The sequence below is a fragment of the Gossypium hirsutum genome, chromosome A01 (genome assembly GCF_007990345.1).
Source record: "Gossypium hirsutum isolate 1008001.06 chromosome A01, Gossypium_hirsutum_v2.1, whole genome shotgun sequence".
Classification (NCBI taxonomy): Eukaryota; Viridiplantae; Streptophyta; class Magnoliopsida; order Malvales; family Malvaceae; genus Gossypium; species Gossypium hirsutum.
In genome coordinates this window covers 115,947,168-115,962,825 of record NC_053424.1, presented here as the reverse complement: position 1 = coordinate 115,962,825, position 15,658 = coordinate 115,947,168, and the positions used below count along the sequence as shown (strand labels likewise).

The 15,658-nt window shown below is 35.9% G+C and overlaps 2 non-coding genes across 2 annotated transcripts; both read right to left on the bottom strand.

Moving 5' to 3' along the window:
* Positions 1 to 379: 379 nt before the first annotated feature.
* LOC121208419 (small nucleolar RNA R71) lies at positions 380 to 486 on the bottom strand. The gene has a single exon (XR_005903440.1). It is a non-coding gene; the product is annotated as a small nucleolar RNA R71 (small nucleolar RNA).
* Positions 487 to 8,577: 8,091 nt separating this feature from the next.
* Positions 8,578 to 8,684, bottom strand: LOC121207924 (small nucleolar RNA R71). Its single transcript, XR_005903019.1, has one exon. It is a non-coding gene; the product is annotated as a small nucleolar RNA R71 (small nucleolar RNA).
* Between the last annotated feature and the right edge of the window lie 6,974 nt (positions 8,685 to 15,658).

Genomic DNA, 15,658 nt, shown 5'->3' with positions numbered 1-15,658 from the left:
AAATTCTACTCCATGCACTATGTATGATTATGCTAAACCTTCTTTAACAGGAACTGAATCGAGCATAGTTAGACCTGCTGTAGCTGCAAATACTTTTGAATTAAAACCTAACACTATTCAAATGATACAGCAATTTGTTCAGTTTGATGGTTTACAGGATGAGGATCTCAACGCTCATTTAGCCAACTTCTTAGAAATATGCGATACATTTAAAATTAATGGTGTCTCTGATGATGCCATTCGTCTTCGGTTATTCCCTTTTTCATTGAGGAACAAAGCTAAATAGTGGTTGAACTTGTTACCATGAGGGTCAATTACTAATTGGGAACAAATGACCGAAAAATTTTTATTAAAATATTTTTCACCGACTAAAACGGCTAAATTACGTAATGATATCTCTTCTTTCATGCAGATGGATTTAGAAACACTCTACGATGCATGGGAAAGATACAAGGACCTTTTGAGAAGGTGCCCTCACAATGGCTTTCCGCTTTGGCTACAGGTTCAAACGTTCCATAATGGCCTGAATCCTTCGATTCGACAAATGGTTGACGCAGCTACTGGCGGAACCATTAATAATAAAACACCTGAAGATGTCTATGAGTTTATAGAGGAGATGTCACTGAATAACTATCAGTGGCAAGTCATGAAGACAAAGCCAACAAAAACAGCTGATGTTTATAACGTCGATTCAGTCACCATGCTCTCTAATCAGGTAGAACTCTTAAATAAAAAGATTGATGGTTTTCTTAGTTCTTTACAAGTTCACCCAGTAATGCAGTGCGAAGCAAGTGGAGGTGGAACAAGCCATTCGGAATACCAACCTTATGGCCACAACATGGATAACGAGCAATTAAACTATATGGGTAATAATCCTCGACCTCAAAACAATCCATATAGTAACACTTACAATGCAGGTTGGAGGAACCAGCCCAATTTCTCGTGGAGCGGTTAAAGAAATCAAAGACCACAACCACCTCCAGGATACCAACAACCACCCTAATAACAGGAAAAGAAGCCGAACCTTTAAGAGATGCTCTCAAAGTTTATATCGGTGCCAGAAACTCGTTTCCAGAAACCGAGACAGCACTTAAGAATCAATAAGCGTCGATCCAAGGGCTTGAAACTTAGATAGGCTAGCTTTCCAAACTAATCTTCGAACGACCACAATATAGTTTGCCAAGTAATACTGAACCCAACCCAAGGGAACAGCTCAACGCGATTAATGTTCAAGATGAAGAAGGATTTGTGGAACCTGAACCAGAACCGCGGCAAGAAACTGTGGAAAGCAAAGGTCAAGTTGAGGTAGATCAAAACACAAACAAATTAGTGAATGTCAAATATAAACCTCGTGTACCATACCCCAACGCAACAAGGAAAGACCGCTCAGATAAACAATTTGGTAAATTTCTTAAACTCTTAAAAAATTACATATTAACTTACCGTTTATTGAAGCTCTATCGCAGATGCCAAACGCAATGAAATTTTTAAAAGTGCTTTTAGCAAATAAGCGGAAGTTGGACGAGGCGTCGTATATGGAGCTAAACGCGGTGTGCTTAGCTATTTTGAAAAATAAGCTACCGAACAAACTAAAAGATCCAGGGAGTTTTATGATTCCTTGCTTAATTGGTAGTTTAGATGTTAATAATGCATTAGCTGATTTAAGGGCTAATATCAATGTCATGCCTTTTAAAATGTTCAAGCAACTAGGTCTTGGGAAACCCAAATAGACTAGGATGAGCATTCAATTAGCAGATAAAACTATAAGATTTTCTAGGGGTATTATTGAAGATGTGCTAGTCAAAATCGATAAATTTATATTTCCCGTTAACTTCATTGTTTTAGACATAGAAGAGGATAGCAATACCCCTTTAATCCTAGGAAGACCCTTTTTAGCAACTGCTAAAACAATTATTGATGTTGGCACTGGTGAGCTCACGCTTCGCGTAGGAGACGTAACACTCACCCTTCAAGCTCGCAATTCTGACAACACATCAGAAATTGAAGGTGATCGTCTAAACCATTATATTAAAACTGACCACATGATACAACCCACTTTGCAGGAGATAAGTCTGAAGGAAGTACATGAGCCACTCTCAAACAATAGTAAAGGATCTATTCATGAAGAACGAAGACTGCAAATAGAGAAGCTAGATGAATGGCGAACACATAAACCGAGAACACACGATAAATCGAAACTACACTAGAGCGAGCTTGATACCTCTCCAAATCAACTTAAAATTGGAGATAAAGTCTTATTAGATACCGCAGATCCCCACATTGTCACTACCACACCGAATGAAGAAATCCCTCTTACGGTACTCAGCATTTTTCCACTCGGTACAGTGGAGGTGAGTCATCCCAAGTTCGGCACTTTTAAGGTAAACAACATCCCTTTAAAACCTTATTTTAAGATTGATAGTGGGAATGTGGAGTATAAACTCCTCGAACCTCCATGATCATTCAACGGAGAGGTAAGCCAAGCTTAGACTATAAATAAGGGCTTCTCGGGAGGCAACCCGAGCACTAACTGTATTAACTTATTTTAAAATTTAGTCTTTAACACCTAACTTACTAACGGAGCTCTTGAATACAGGTTTTCCATAGAGACACGGCCAAGAACACGAGCGTGCTTATGGTCGTGTGAAAACAGGGCAAGGAATTCCCCAAACACGAGCTACGATAAAATGCCACGGCCGTGAGACATGGCCGTGGTCAAGCCTGCCAAAACAACACGGGCGTGCGACACCTCTGTATGGAAGACCCGTGGTTGAACCTATCAAATTAACACGAGCGTGGGAGAAGCGAACAAAGCTAGACACATTCGTACGACACGGCCGTGTGAACCCACACGCCCGAGGTACACGGGCATGGGAAAAATTTTAGACTCACCCAAATAGGAAAAACGGAAACACACGGGCAAAAATTGGGAACACGGGCGTGTGCCATGGCCGTGTGGCCAAAAATTTATAAGTACCCTGCACTATTCACTTTCTTCCCCATTTAAAAACCCTAACCCTAGCCGCTACAAGTTCACACGGCCTCTCTGCCACGCCCGTGAGCTGCCTACAACTTCATTCTCGACGCCCAATCTCTTCCCTTAGTGTTTGTTTACTCCTTTTTCTTTTATTTCACTGATTTATAATGCTATTTATCATATTAATCTATATTTTTCATGTTATTTTCATATTGATAATCACATAAATTTCATTTATCAAACAAGTTATCATCATTCTCATGTCTAAAGTCTTACTCATTACATGATTCCTACACTTCATTTAATTAGTTAGAAGTGAATATTCATGGCTAGGATAGTTGAAATAATCATGCATATTGTGTTGACATCTCTTTCCATTCATATAGTATTTTGCATTCCATTCCTTGCCATTTTTACTTATATCACCATGCTCATGCCACAAAGAAATGGGTCATTGAATTTTTGTTTTAATTGAATTTAGTAATTGTGGCTGAATATATTTATGCATTTTCCTTTTCGAATTTAGTCGTATTCCTTTTATATATTATAAATTGTCTACTCATCAAAAGACAAATTGATGTTTCCACTTGCAGGTATACAATGTCATCTTCAAGAGGAAAGAAAACCGCCGTACCTGCTTCAAAGAAGAGGAAGGGAGCGTCCTCTTCCGCAGGTCCAACCGCAAAAATTCGTCACCCTCTCCTATAGTTGTCCCGACGGTCACAGGAAGAACTGTTCCAAATACTTTGGGCCCGACATTTAATTGCGGGCCGCTGCATCGACTGGGCTGCTGTAGAACAAGTTCAATTGGCTAATTCGATTCGAGCCCTCCTAACCACTGACCCTTGGGAGCTATTCTTTGGGATTATCGAGCCAACATACCTTGAGCTCACGATAGAACTATTTCAACGTTCCATCTTCAGATCGTAATGACGAACTACTATGATCCCGTCACGGTTCAATTTTGTCTAGGCGAATTAATCCCCCAGCTAAGCTTCCCAGAGTTCGGTGCTGCACTGGGCTTAAATACGGAGGAGTTCAAGGAGGAGAATTATTTAGACACTCTCAGTCGCCACATACACTTCTCCCCCTCAAAGTGCTGGCACACTTTGGCCCCTAGCGCGGCCTCCTACAATCCTAGCCGCTCCAAGGCATCAGTTCTCCCACCATCCCTGAGGTACTTACACGCCATTTTAGCTCACACGATTACAGGGAGGGGAGAGAGCACTGGCGTCGTCAACACTGACAACGCCTACTTCTTATGGTGCATGTCACACGGGCATGTCATCGACTTTGCCTATTTCATCGCCCTCACAATTCAGCACCAGACGGAGCAGCATAGGAAGGGGGTCATCTCCATCGGCCCCTACGTGACTTGGCTGGCGCAACACTTCGGGCTCCTCAACACCGCGGCCCAAGAATCATACCTCACCCTCATCGGCCAGATTTCTCTACAAGGTATCTCAAGCATGCTTAGCATAAGGATGATCGAGAGGCACCGAAGAACCTACCATTCCCAGTATCGTCTCACCCAATCTACCGAGGAGGAGGCCTACGAGGACATTCCTGATGATGTCCCCCCACAGCATGAGGACCCACTGACTTAGCCACTACCACCTTCTTGTCCAGTTTATGCGGCGGCTTCATACGTTGACATCTCTGAGTGCCTCACTCGATTCGAGAAATAGTGTTTTTAACGATTTGAAAACATTGATGCTACTTTACGGCAGATTTGTCAGCACCTCCACATCTCATCGCCAGTCCCACCTCGTGAACCATCCAGCGATGAAGATGTTTAAAAAAATTTATTTATAATTTTATGTTTTTATGTTAATTTTTATTAAAGCTACTTTTTATTTTTTTTAGATTTTAGAATTTTATTTTTAACTATTAATTTCGGTTATTTCTTTATGAGTAATCATTCTTCCTAATATCCCCTAATAAGTTCCTAATTTTATCACAGTTATATCGAGCTTTTAACCTCATCATCACATAGGAACTACAACTCCACCGGGAAAGGTTCTCCACAACTGCCATGTCCTGCTCGACCACGACCATAGCTACCACTAGATATAATATTCTTGTGGCGCAAGACTTATGGATTAATGAACCTCTACAACCGTCGGCGTATCCTCCTCTATTCTCGAACCAATTACTCTCCAAAACTCCAATTCGAGGAATTCATCATACAGGAAGTTTCACTTCTCCCCCTATCTTTTTTTTTTTACTTTAATGTCTATCTCTGTACATTGAGGGCAATGTACATCTTAAGTGTGGGGGGTATTTATTTCATTATCAGAAAAATCCCTGAATGATTGCCTTATTCTCTTGAAAAACTTTCATATCATATTTAGGATAAATTTTAATTAAATTATGATTTTGATTGATATATCTTGAATTAAAACATAGGCAATTATGCATTGATTGTTTAAACTTTAAGACATTAGAGAATCAAGCATGATGAGTTGATTTTTAAGAATTCAAAATCTTAGGATGTTTCCCCAAATTTAGGTATTACTTTGAATTAGAATTCACAAGTTTTTAACATCAAAAAGCCATAATTTTTGTGAGATTTTTCAGCCTTTTGAGCATCTATTAATTTTTTCATGCTCACTTTTATTATCGCTTTGAGTGCGTCAGTATTAAACTGTTATTCTAGAACTTGCTTGATTATGTATGTCGAGACCACACCATTTGATTTGATATGTCAAAATGATTAAGGCACTTAGGATTAACCCACTTATGCCATGAAAAGCCTACCTCCATGATTAACCTCTAGTAAACCCCCTTGAGCCTAACACACCATTCTTTGTATTACCCTTAATATTAATCCTTAACCTATTATTGTTGAAATCCCCTAAATTAATCTCTATTTTTGTCGAGATTTAAGTTGAATGGATTGCTTAGCTATGTTTTGTTCTTAATAGTTAGTCTATGTTATTTAACTTGTTCTTAAAAAAATAAAAAAAAACTATGTATATTTATTAGTAATTCCATATTCTGAGAAGAAGCTCTGTTGTACGTAAGTGAAGTTTAACTCTTTTTCTAGTTAGACAATTTTTCAATTCAACCTCGATTCTAACCCTTTCTTTCAGCTTGTGACCATACCCCCTAACCAAACCTCATTACAACCCTCTAAAGACCTTTTGATCGATGTATCATCTTAAATTATAGTGGTGGAGATTTGATTTTCATGCAAGCTTATGGTAATAACTTTTCATTATTGACTATTGAGTGCTTCATTTATTTTCCTTAAAACCTCGAGTGATTTGAGTGAAGCTTTAGTGAGGATGTAAAACTCTGTGATATTTTGAATCAAAGGTAATTACTTAGATGAGGGGAGACACCTCTGTTTTCATGAATAAAATGCTCAACTTGGAATGTTTGGAACTTTTATGTTCTTTTAGCTGAATTCTCAATGCATGATTACTTATGGATTAATGTGAGATATTATCGATAAAAATTATAAGTTGAGAAGAATTTATTTTGATTATGAGTTGAGAATTTTACTTGAGGACAAGCAAATGCTTAAGTGTGAGGGTATTTGATAAACCATAAATTATACATATTTTTACCCCATGTTTAATGCATTTTATGGATGATTTCCCCTTAGAATTGGTGAATTTGATGATCATAATGCTTTCATTTCATGTTTTATACTTAGGAGAGCATAGGAGAGCGAAAGGAATGAGAAACGGGCCAAAAATGGAGAAAATGAGCCAAAGTATGAAATCAACAAGACCTGGACCTCCTCACACGGGCAGACCACACGGTCGTGTCAATTTGGCAGGCTCGAACACGGCCTGAAGTAATTGCACACAGGCGTGTGCCACGGACGTGTCCCTGCCGAGCCCAAGTTGAGTCCAATTCGGAAAAGGCTAATTTTGAGGGCTTTTAGGCATTCCAAAGCCTATAAATACACCCTAGAGAAGGAAGAAAAGAAAGACGGAGAATAGGGAGTAAGGAATTACTCCAAGGAAGCCGATTGATCCATCTCAGAAGCCAGATTCATCATCAAGACTAAAGATCTCTCATCAATTTCCCTTCAGGAGTTTTGGGTTTTCTTTATGTTTTGTATTCTTTATTCTTCTAAGATGTTTTCTTATTTAGATATAAATTAAAACCCCTAAATACCTAAGGGGAATGAAACCTAAGACGAATCTTGTTATTATTTTCTGAATCATATGATAAATATTTAACTTGTTCTTAATTATGTGTTCTTAATTGTTGTTTTGATATCCCAGGATACTGATTCAAGATAAGCTCTTACTCAGAAGAGGAATAGATCCTGTTTAAAAGTATATTTGTCATAATTAAGCGAAGTTGATTGTGCGCCTAGACATAGGGTGACAAGATTTTGCCGGATTAAGGTGAAACCTAATAGGGGGATCTATAGATCGAGTTAATGCAACCCTAAAGTGTTAATTAGAGAAAAGTCTCGATTATTCAATCTAGGGATTAGACATTATTAGTCTTGAATAGGGATAATAACATAACTTAAGGATCTCTACGGAACAAGTTGAATGAATAAATTGTCCGATTCGAAGCCAGAATAACAAGTAAAGTCTAGGTGGATTTTTCCTTAGGTATTGTCTTAAGTCAATCGATTTTCCCCAAAAGCAATTCCCCAATTCTTTTCTTTGTGAGTTATTAGTTTAGATAATTAGTTAATTAAAACAAAACCTCTTTATTATTAGGCTAGATAATAAAAAGACAGTCATTACTAGTACTTTTAGTTCCTTTGGTTTCGACAATCCGGTCTTGCTAAAACTATACTACTGTTCGATAGGTACACTTGCCTACATCGCGATAATAGTTAGTTCAAGAATGATTAATCATAAATTTTTAAAACCTATCACAAAATCAAGCGATCAAGTTTTTGGCGCCATTTCCGGGGAACTAAGATATTAGGAATGCTCAATTTTTATTACTTTAGCCATTTATTTTTCTTGCAATTTAATTTAATTTTATTATTATTATTATTTATTAACTTACTTTTTCTTTTTCTTGGCTGGTTTTTATAGTTTATGACTAGAAGAAACCCGTCAGAACCATTACTTTTTGACGAAGAAATCGATCGTACAGTTCGTAGAAATCAAAGAGAAAAAAGGCGCAACTTAAGATACACGGAGAACGAGCAAGAAAGCAATACTCAACCCCCAACCGAAGAGATGGCTGAAAACCAAGGCAATCAGCTACCTCCTGCAATTGCGATTAATCATAATCCTACTCCACGCACTATGTATGATTATGCTAAACCTTCTTTAACAGGGACTGAATCAAGCATAGTTAGACCTACTGTAGCTGCAAATACTTTTGAATTAAAACCTAACACTATTCAAATGATACAACAATTTGTTCAGTTTGATGGTTTGCAGGATGAGGATCCCAACGCCCATTTAGCCAACTTCTTAGAACTATGCGATACATTTAAAATTAATGGCTTTTCTGATGATGCCATACGTCTTCGATTGTTTCCCTTTTCATTGAGGAACAAAGCTAAATAGTGGTTGAACTCATTACCACGAGGGTCAATTACTACTTCGGAACAAATGACCAAAAAATTTCTACTAAAATATTTTTCGCCGGCTAAAACGGCTAAATTACGTAATGGTATCTCGTCTTTTGTACAGATGGATTTAGAAACCCTCTACGATGCATGGGAGAGATACAAGGACTTACTGAGAAGGTGCCTTCACCATGGGTTAGCGCTTTTGTGCAGATGGATTTAGAACTCTTGAATTAAAAGATTGATGGTTTTCTTAGTTCTTCACAGGTTCACCCAGTAATGCAGTGCGAAGCAAGTAGCGGTGGAACAAGCCATTCGGAATACCAACCTTATGGCCACAACATGGATAATGAGCAAATAAACTACATGGGTAATAATCCTCGACCTCAAAACAATCCATATAGTAACACTTATAATGCATGTTGGAGGAACCACCCCAATTTATCATGGGGCGGCCAAGGAAATCAAAGACCACAACATCTTCCGAGCTACCAGCAACCACTCTACCAACAGGAAAAGAAGCCAAAACTTGAAGAGATGCTCTCAAAGTTTATATGAGTGTCAGAAACCAGTTTTTAGAACACCGATATAGCACTTAAAAATCAACAAGCGTCGATCCAAGGGCTCGAAACTCAGATTGGCTAGCTTTCCAAACTAATATTCGAACTACCACAAGGGAGTTTGCCAAGTAATACCGAACCTAACCCAAGAGAACAACTCAACGCAATTAATATTCAAGATGACGAAGGAGTTGTTGAGCCTGAACCAGAACCGAGGCAAGAAACCGTGGTAAGCAAAGGTCAAGGTGAGGTAGATCAAAATACAAACAAATCAGTAAATGTCGAATATAAACCTCGTGTGCCATACCCCAACACGACAAGGAAAGACTGCTCAGATGAACAATTTGGTAAATTCCTTAAACTCTTAAAAAAATTACATATTAACTTACCGTTTATTGAAGCTCTATCGCAGATGCCAAACGCAATGAAATTTTTAAAAGAGCTTTTAGCAAATAAGCGGAAGTTGGACGAGGCGTCGCATATAGAGCTAAACGCAGTTTGCTCGGCCATTCTTCAAAATAAGGTAATGACCTGAATTTTTACAGTTATCGAAAAAATGTATTTTCGGGTCTCCATTTCTGAAAAATAGATTTGTAAATATTTATTAAAAATATTTACGAAGTTAAGAGAGTGGTTAATTAAAGTTTAATGAAACAAATTAGCTTAAATAAAGGATAATTAGAGAAAAGGATTAAATTGAATGAAGTGTGAAAGTTTAATTATAGGATAAAGAAATTGAAAGGACTAAATAAGTAAATAAGCCAAAGGAGTGCCAAGTGTATGGCAAAAATAAAATACATGTGTAATAAGTATTATACATATATTTGTAATACATGTATGTATTTACTTATTATTTAAGTATATAAGTAATGTATTTATTATTATTAAATTGATATTATATGATGAATAGATTAAATAAAGACAAGTGTTTGGTAATGATTTGGTACAAATGTATTAATAAAAAAATACATACATTTGTAATATATGTATTTGATATTAAATGGATATTTATTATTTAGTGAAAGATATTTATTAAATAAATAATTATATTATAATATATTTATATGATAAATAAATGTAAAATGACAAGTGTATGGTGAGGATGAAATACAAATGTAATAATATATGTGTGCCCAAGTGTAAAATAAATATTTGATATTAAGTAGATATTTAATAAAGTCATTATTATTGTTATTATATATATATAAAGTAAAACAAAAGAAAAAGAGAGAAAGAAAAAGAAACAGAGAAGGAGACGAAATAGGGGAAAGGAAGGAAGGAAAGAAAAATAAAAGGAAAATTGGGATTTTTGAAGCCTTAAGCTTTACTAGGTAAGTCAATTTGATCCATTTTCTTGCAATTTTGATGTTTATGGAATTCTAGAGAAGAGTACTACATGAATTATATCAAAAGTTAGGAAGTTAATGAATTTTTATGTGTTGATTAAGTTGAACGAAAAGATGAATTAAGGGCTAAATTGATAGAAATTCAAGTTAGAAATGAAATAAGGATTGAATTGTAAAGTGATTCATAAGTTTTATGCTTTAAGGACTAAATTGAAAGAATTTTGAAATAATGGTTTTATGATGAAAAATAGATAATTATGTCTAAGTTTGGTTAAAAATTGAGTAGAAATAAAGTATGAATTAAGATAGAAAAGTAAGTGAATTTAGTTAGGATTAAATTGAAATTAAAGTAGAAAATCAACATTTTGTATTATGACTGTTTGGGACAGCAGCAGTAGTTTAAGTTTGAAAAATCACCAAAAATTTTATAAATTGAATTATAGGATGAATAGAATATTGAATTAAAGCTTATTGAGTCTAATTTCTTATAGGAGAAACGGTGTAAGCAACTGAATTGTAAATTATGAGATATAATGAGTTTTGTTAGACAATGTCAGAATGAATTCGAGGTCCCCTGTTCTGAATTTGGAAAATCACCAACAATTGAAAAAAAAATAATTAGAGGCTTAAAGTTATATGTTTAGACTCCCTAATGAGTCTATTTTTAGGAGAAATCAACAGGAATATTATCTGAGTTTTGTACTGTGAGATAATTAATTTTTAGTGAAGAAGGGTCGAAGCTGTCAGACAGCAGAATAGGGGTGAATTTAAAGAATAAACTGTATTTAAAGGCTAAACGAAAAATTCTAAAAATTTTATGGTAAGAATATTTGTGAGTCTAGTTTCAGGAAAAATTAGCAGATCTTAATTTAGAATTCTGTAACTCAAGATATAAATTAGTAATGTATTAATGATTATGAATTGTATTAATTTCGTAGTCAATGTGGTACCGGAAATCTCAGCTAAGAAAGGACAAGAAAAAGTCAACGGGAGTTAGCTCGAAAATTATGGTTTGTATTTTTATAATCTGAACCTAATACTTAAATTGTTGGATTTATTATTTAATATATATATATATATATGTAGTAGGTGTTTTGAGATGATTATATGAATTGGATTGAATATTGATTATATTGAATTGATTTATGAATATATGTGAATTGTTATTGAATGGAAATTGAAATTGAAATTAAAATGTAAATTGATTGGAAAAGTGAAACAAATAAAATACATGAGAAGTTAATATTGGAATGGCTTTGATTGGATGATATGGGATTGAACCAAATTGAATTGAATGTGATTATTTGAAATGTATATTGATTGAAAAGAAATTAGTGATTTTATATTTGATTGGACAATAAAAAAATAAAAAAATATGAATTGAATAAAAATAAAATAAATTATGAATATGTGTAAATATGTGAATTGTGTATTGATTGAAAAGTGGTTGGAATTGAACCGAAGTATGATTATATGTGAATATCTGAAATATATATTGGTATTGAATTATATACTGATTAGAAAGTGGAAAAGTGAATTTGAATTGAATTGAATTGAATGGAATGGAATTATGATTAATTGAAATGTGTATTGGTTGGATATTGAAATATGAGAAATTGTGATTGAATTGAAATCGAATTTGAAATAGAAAAATGATTTGAATACCCTATTAACTAGTCGGACTGAGTCGGATATAGTTGGCATGCCATAAGATTTGGAAGTGTTCAGGCACTGAGTGTCATACTGGTGTGTTTGGTTGGAATACGTATATCCACCAAAGTCCGAGTCTTGTTAGTAGGGGTAAATATGAATATTAAGTAAAATTGGAATAAGAATTAAATTTCCTATTAACTTGTCGGGCTAGTCGGATATAATTGGCATGCCATAGGATTAGAAGAGTACGGGATTTATCGGCTTTATCGATCGGACACTTTATGTGCCGTATTTTAGGCACTTATGTGCTAGTTATTGTTACCGCTACTGCTACTGTTACCGATTCGGCACTTTGTGTGTCGAATATTGTTACTGCTACTGTTACAGATTCGGCACTTTGTGTGTCGAATATTGTTACTGCTACTATTATCGATTCGGCACTGTGTGTGTCGAATATTGTAACACCCCAAACCCGGCCTGGAAGTTTGGCTCAAATTTGGTGTGTCATATTGAAGTGTTTTTCGAAAACCATGTTTCCATTAAAAACCCTTCTTAATAATTAAAAACTTATACCCTTTTTAAACCTTGTTAGAAAACCTTAGCTGAATAACATTCTTAACAACTTTGTAAAAATTTTGGCAGTTGCAGAAGCTTAATTTAAAATTAATTACGGATACGTGATGTTTTGGACAACAATAGTTGCTTTAGAAAACCGTGTTCTAATACTAGCAATTATAAGAACAATAAATAAAATTCCAAATTTGAAATCCAGAAAATTACAACGGCTTTACTACAACCCACATAAAACATTTAAAAGTAATAATCAAAACTATAAAATAAACAGTGTGTGTGGCTTCCTCCGAGCCCCTCGCAGCTCCGATCCGTCTAAGGCTGGAAATTACCTGAAAGGTTAATAAACGGGGTGAGTTTACGAAAACTCAGTGTGAAATCCCCTACTATAAAAAGGAACAGTCAGTCATATAAAAGAATTAAAAGTCTAGCCCCAGCCTTACTTACAGTTTCAGTATCAATTGGGCCTTAGCCCACTATAACAGACAGTACCAGATGGGCTTTAACCCATTACAGAATAAGAAACATTATCAGAACTAGAATTAGAATCAGAATCAGAATCAGAATCAAGTGACAGAATTAGAATCAGAATCAGAATCAGTATCAGGTAACAGAATCAAAATCAGAATGTGAATGCAATCCCAACCCAATCCAGCCGTATACACCCCCGTACCAACCCTACACTCCATGTGGGGAATAGCTAAACCCACCTAGCCCTACACTCCATAATTGCAGCATTGCTGCTTAGTTATCAGTAAGTTGAGGCAAAGCCTCCAGTACGTGGGCAAGCCATTTTCAGTACTTCATCCATCAATATAACCCATAACCCATGCAACAGATATAAATGTCATGGCATACAACATACAGAATCAGAATATCATGCCCATATTTGAATCAAACAATCACAGTCAAGTCATTCATATCACCAACATATATTCACAATCAAATCCGTCAACCACACAGTCCAAGTCAATCATTTTCCCACAAGGGCAAAACAGTCAATTAACACCATAGGGGCAAAATGGTAATTTTACCCCACAAGGGTATTTCTGTAATTCTACCCTACAGGGGTATTTTGGTAATTCTACCCTACAGAGGTATTTCTGTAATTTCACAAATTAGAGGTATTTTGGTAATTTTATAAACTAGGGGTATTTTGGTAATTTTATTGATCGAGGGTATTTTGGTAATTTTGTAAACCAAGGGTATTTTGGTAATTTTACAAATCAAGGATATTTGGGTAATTTTATAAATTGGGGGTACTTTGGTAATTTTACAAGTCGAGGGTATTTCAATAATTTGGTAAACTAAAGTATTCTAAACAGGGATAACAATACGAATGGCCCTAAAGCCTATTCTCGGCCCAAATGGGCTCACACGCTCGTGTGGCCCTTTTAGCCCAAATCTAGCCACAGATATGAGATTCACCTAGCCTAGTCTAATATTTACTACATAATCAAACAACTTATCCAATTGGGCCCGTAGGCCCATTGGGCCCACATGACCTCTTTTGGCCCATCACAGCTCGAAGTAGCCATCCTACAGCTAGAGTAGCGAGAAAATACACACCTGATAGGAGACTGGAGTTAATCCACGCTCCGAGCACTCTTAGCCGACGCCCACCCCAAACGAGCACGCTATAAAGCGAAAGGGATCAGCCAAGAAAGGTACCTTTACTTTCCTCATGGTTCTCTCTATTTAAAGCCAACTTCACATCCACTCTTATGTTAGCTTCTCGATGTAGGATCCCTCCATCATCAGAGTTTAAATTCAACACCAACTCTTGCCTTCCCCTGTTAGCAAAATAAATGCTCTTTGCTTGCCATGGGATTCGAACCCATACCTCCCCTTAAATGCTCTACACGCTACTTGCCACTAAGCCAAAAGGCTTTTTGTGTCACAATTTCTCCAACAATATTCTTAAGGCCTACCTACTACACCCAGGGTTTGATTCACCTTAAACCAAAATTTTTGCTAGAGCTCCAACACTTCTCAGCACACTTAACCACTAAAACAAGCCTTCATTAACGAAATTTACACGCACAACAAAATATTATAAGCTACCTTCAACCGCTCCCATGCTCAAGGCCCAAAACTTCTAGGCCCAAATTCAGGGTGTTACAAATATTGTTACTGTTACCGTTACTGATTCAGCACTTTGTGTGTTGAATACTGTTACTGTTACTGTTACTGTTTCGAATTTGTTCCGATGAGGTACTCTGTGTACCGTACTACTACTGTTACTGTTACTGTTCCGGCTTCGGCTGATGAGGCACTATGTGTCGTACTGGTGTGTTGGTTGGATCCGTGCATCTGTCTGAGTCCGAGTCATGTTAATAGGGGTAAATAAAGGTATAAAATAACTGATTATTACTGAATAATTGACTGTTACCGGATAATTGACTGTTACTGGATATTAGACTGTTACTGAATAACTAAATATTACTGAATAACTGATCGTCACTGAATGAATGACTGCTACTGAATAACTTAATAGTTACTGAATATCTGATTTACTGAATAATTGACTGTTACTGGATAACCGATCAATTGATCGATACTGAATAACTGGTTATTATTGAATAATTGATTGTTACCGAATAACTAACTGTTACTGAATAAATAATTATTCTGAGTGTTAATGAACATTACTGATTGATTAATTGCTATTGAAAAATAATAAATGATTTGAAATTTAAAGTAGACCAAAACATTGGTTGGAAAGTGAATGTTTGAATTCTCATTGAGTTTGAATAGTTCAATATATATAAATTAATATGTTTTATAATTATTTAAGTGTTCAGATTATAGAAATACCACTGAGTGTATACTCAACGTACGGTTTGTTTTCGTGCGCAGGTTAAGTTAAGGCTAGACCGTTGAATCAACATCCCAGGCCGATCCCGAATTCAATGAGGTAAAGTATGTTGAGTATTGGTAATGGCATGTACCTAGGATGTTTTTTGAGAGTCATTTAGGTTGTAGAAGTATTGATGAAATGAGTAAATTATGGTTGGTAACGGTAGATAATATGAATTTTGAA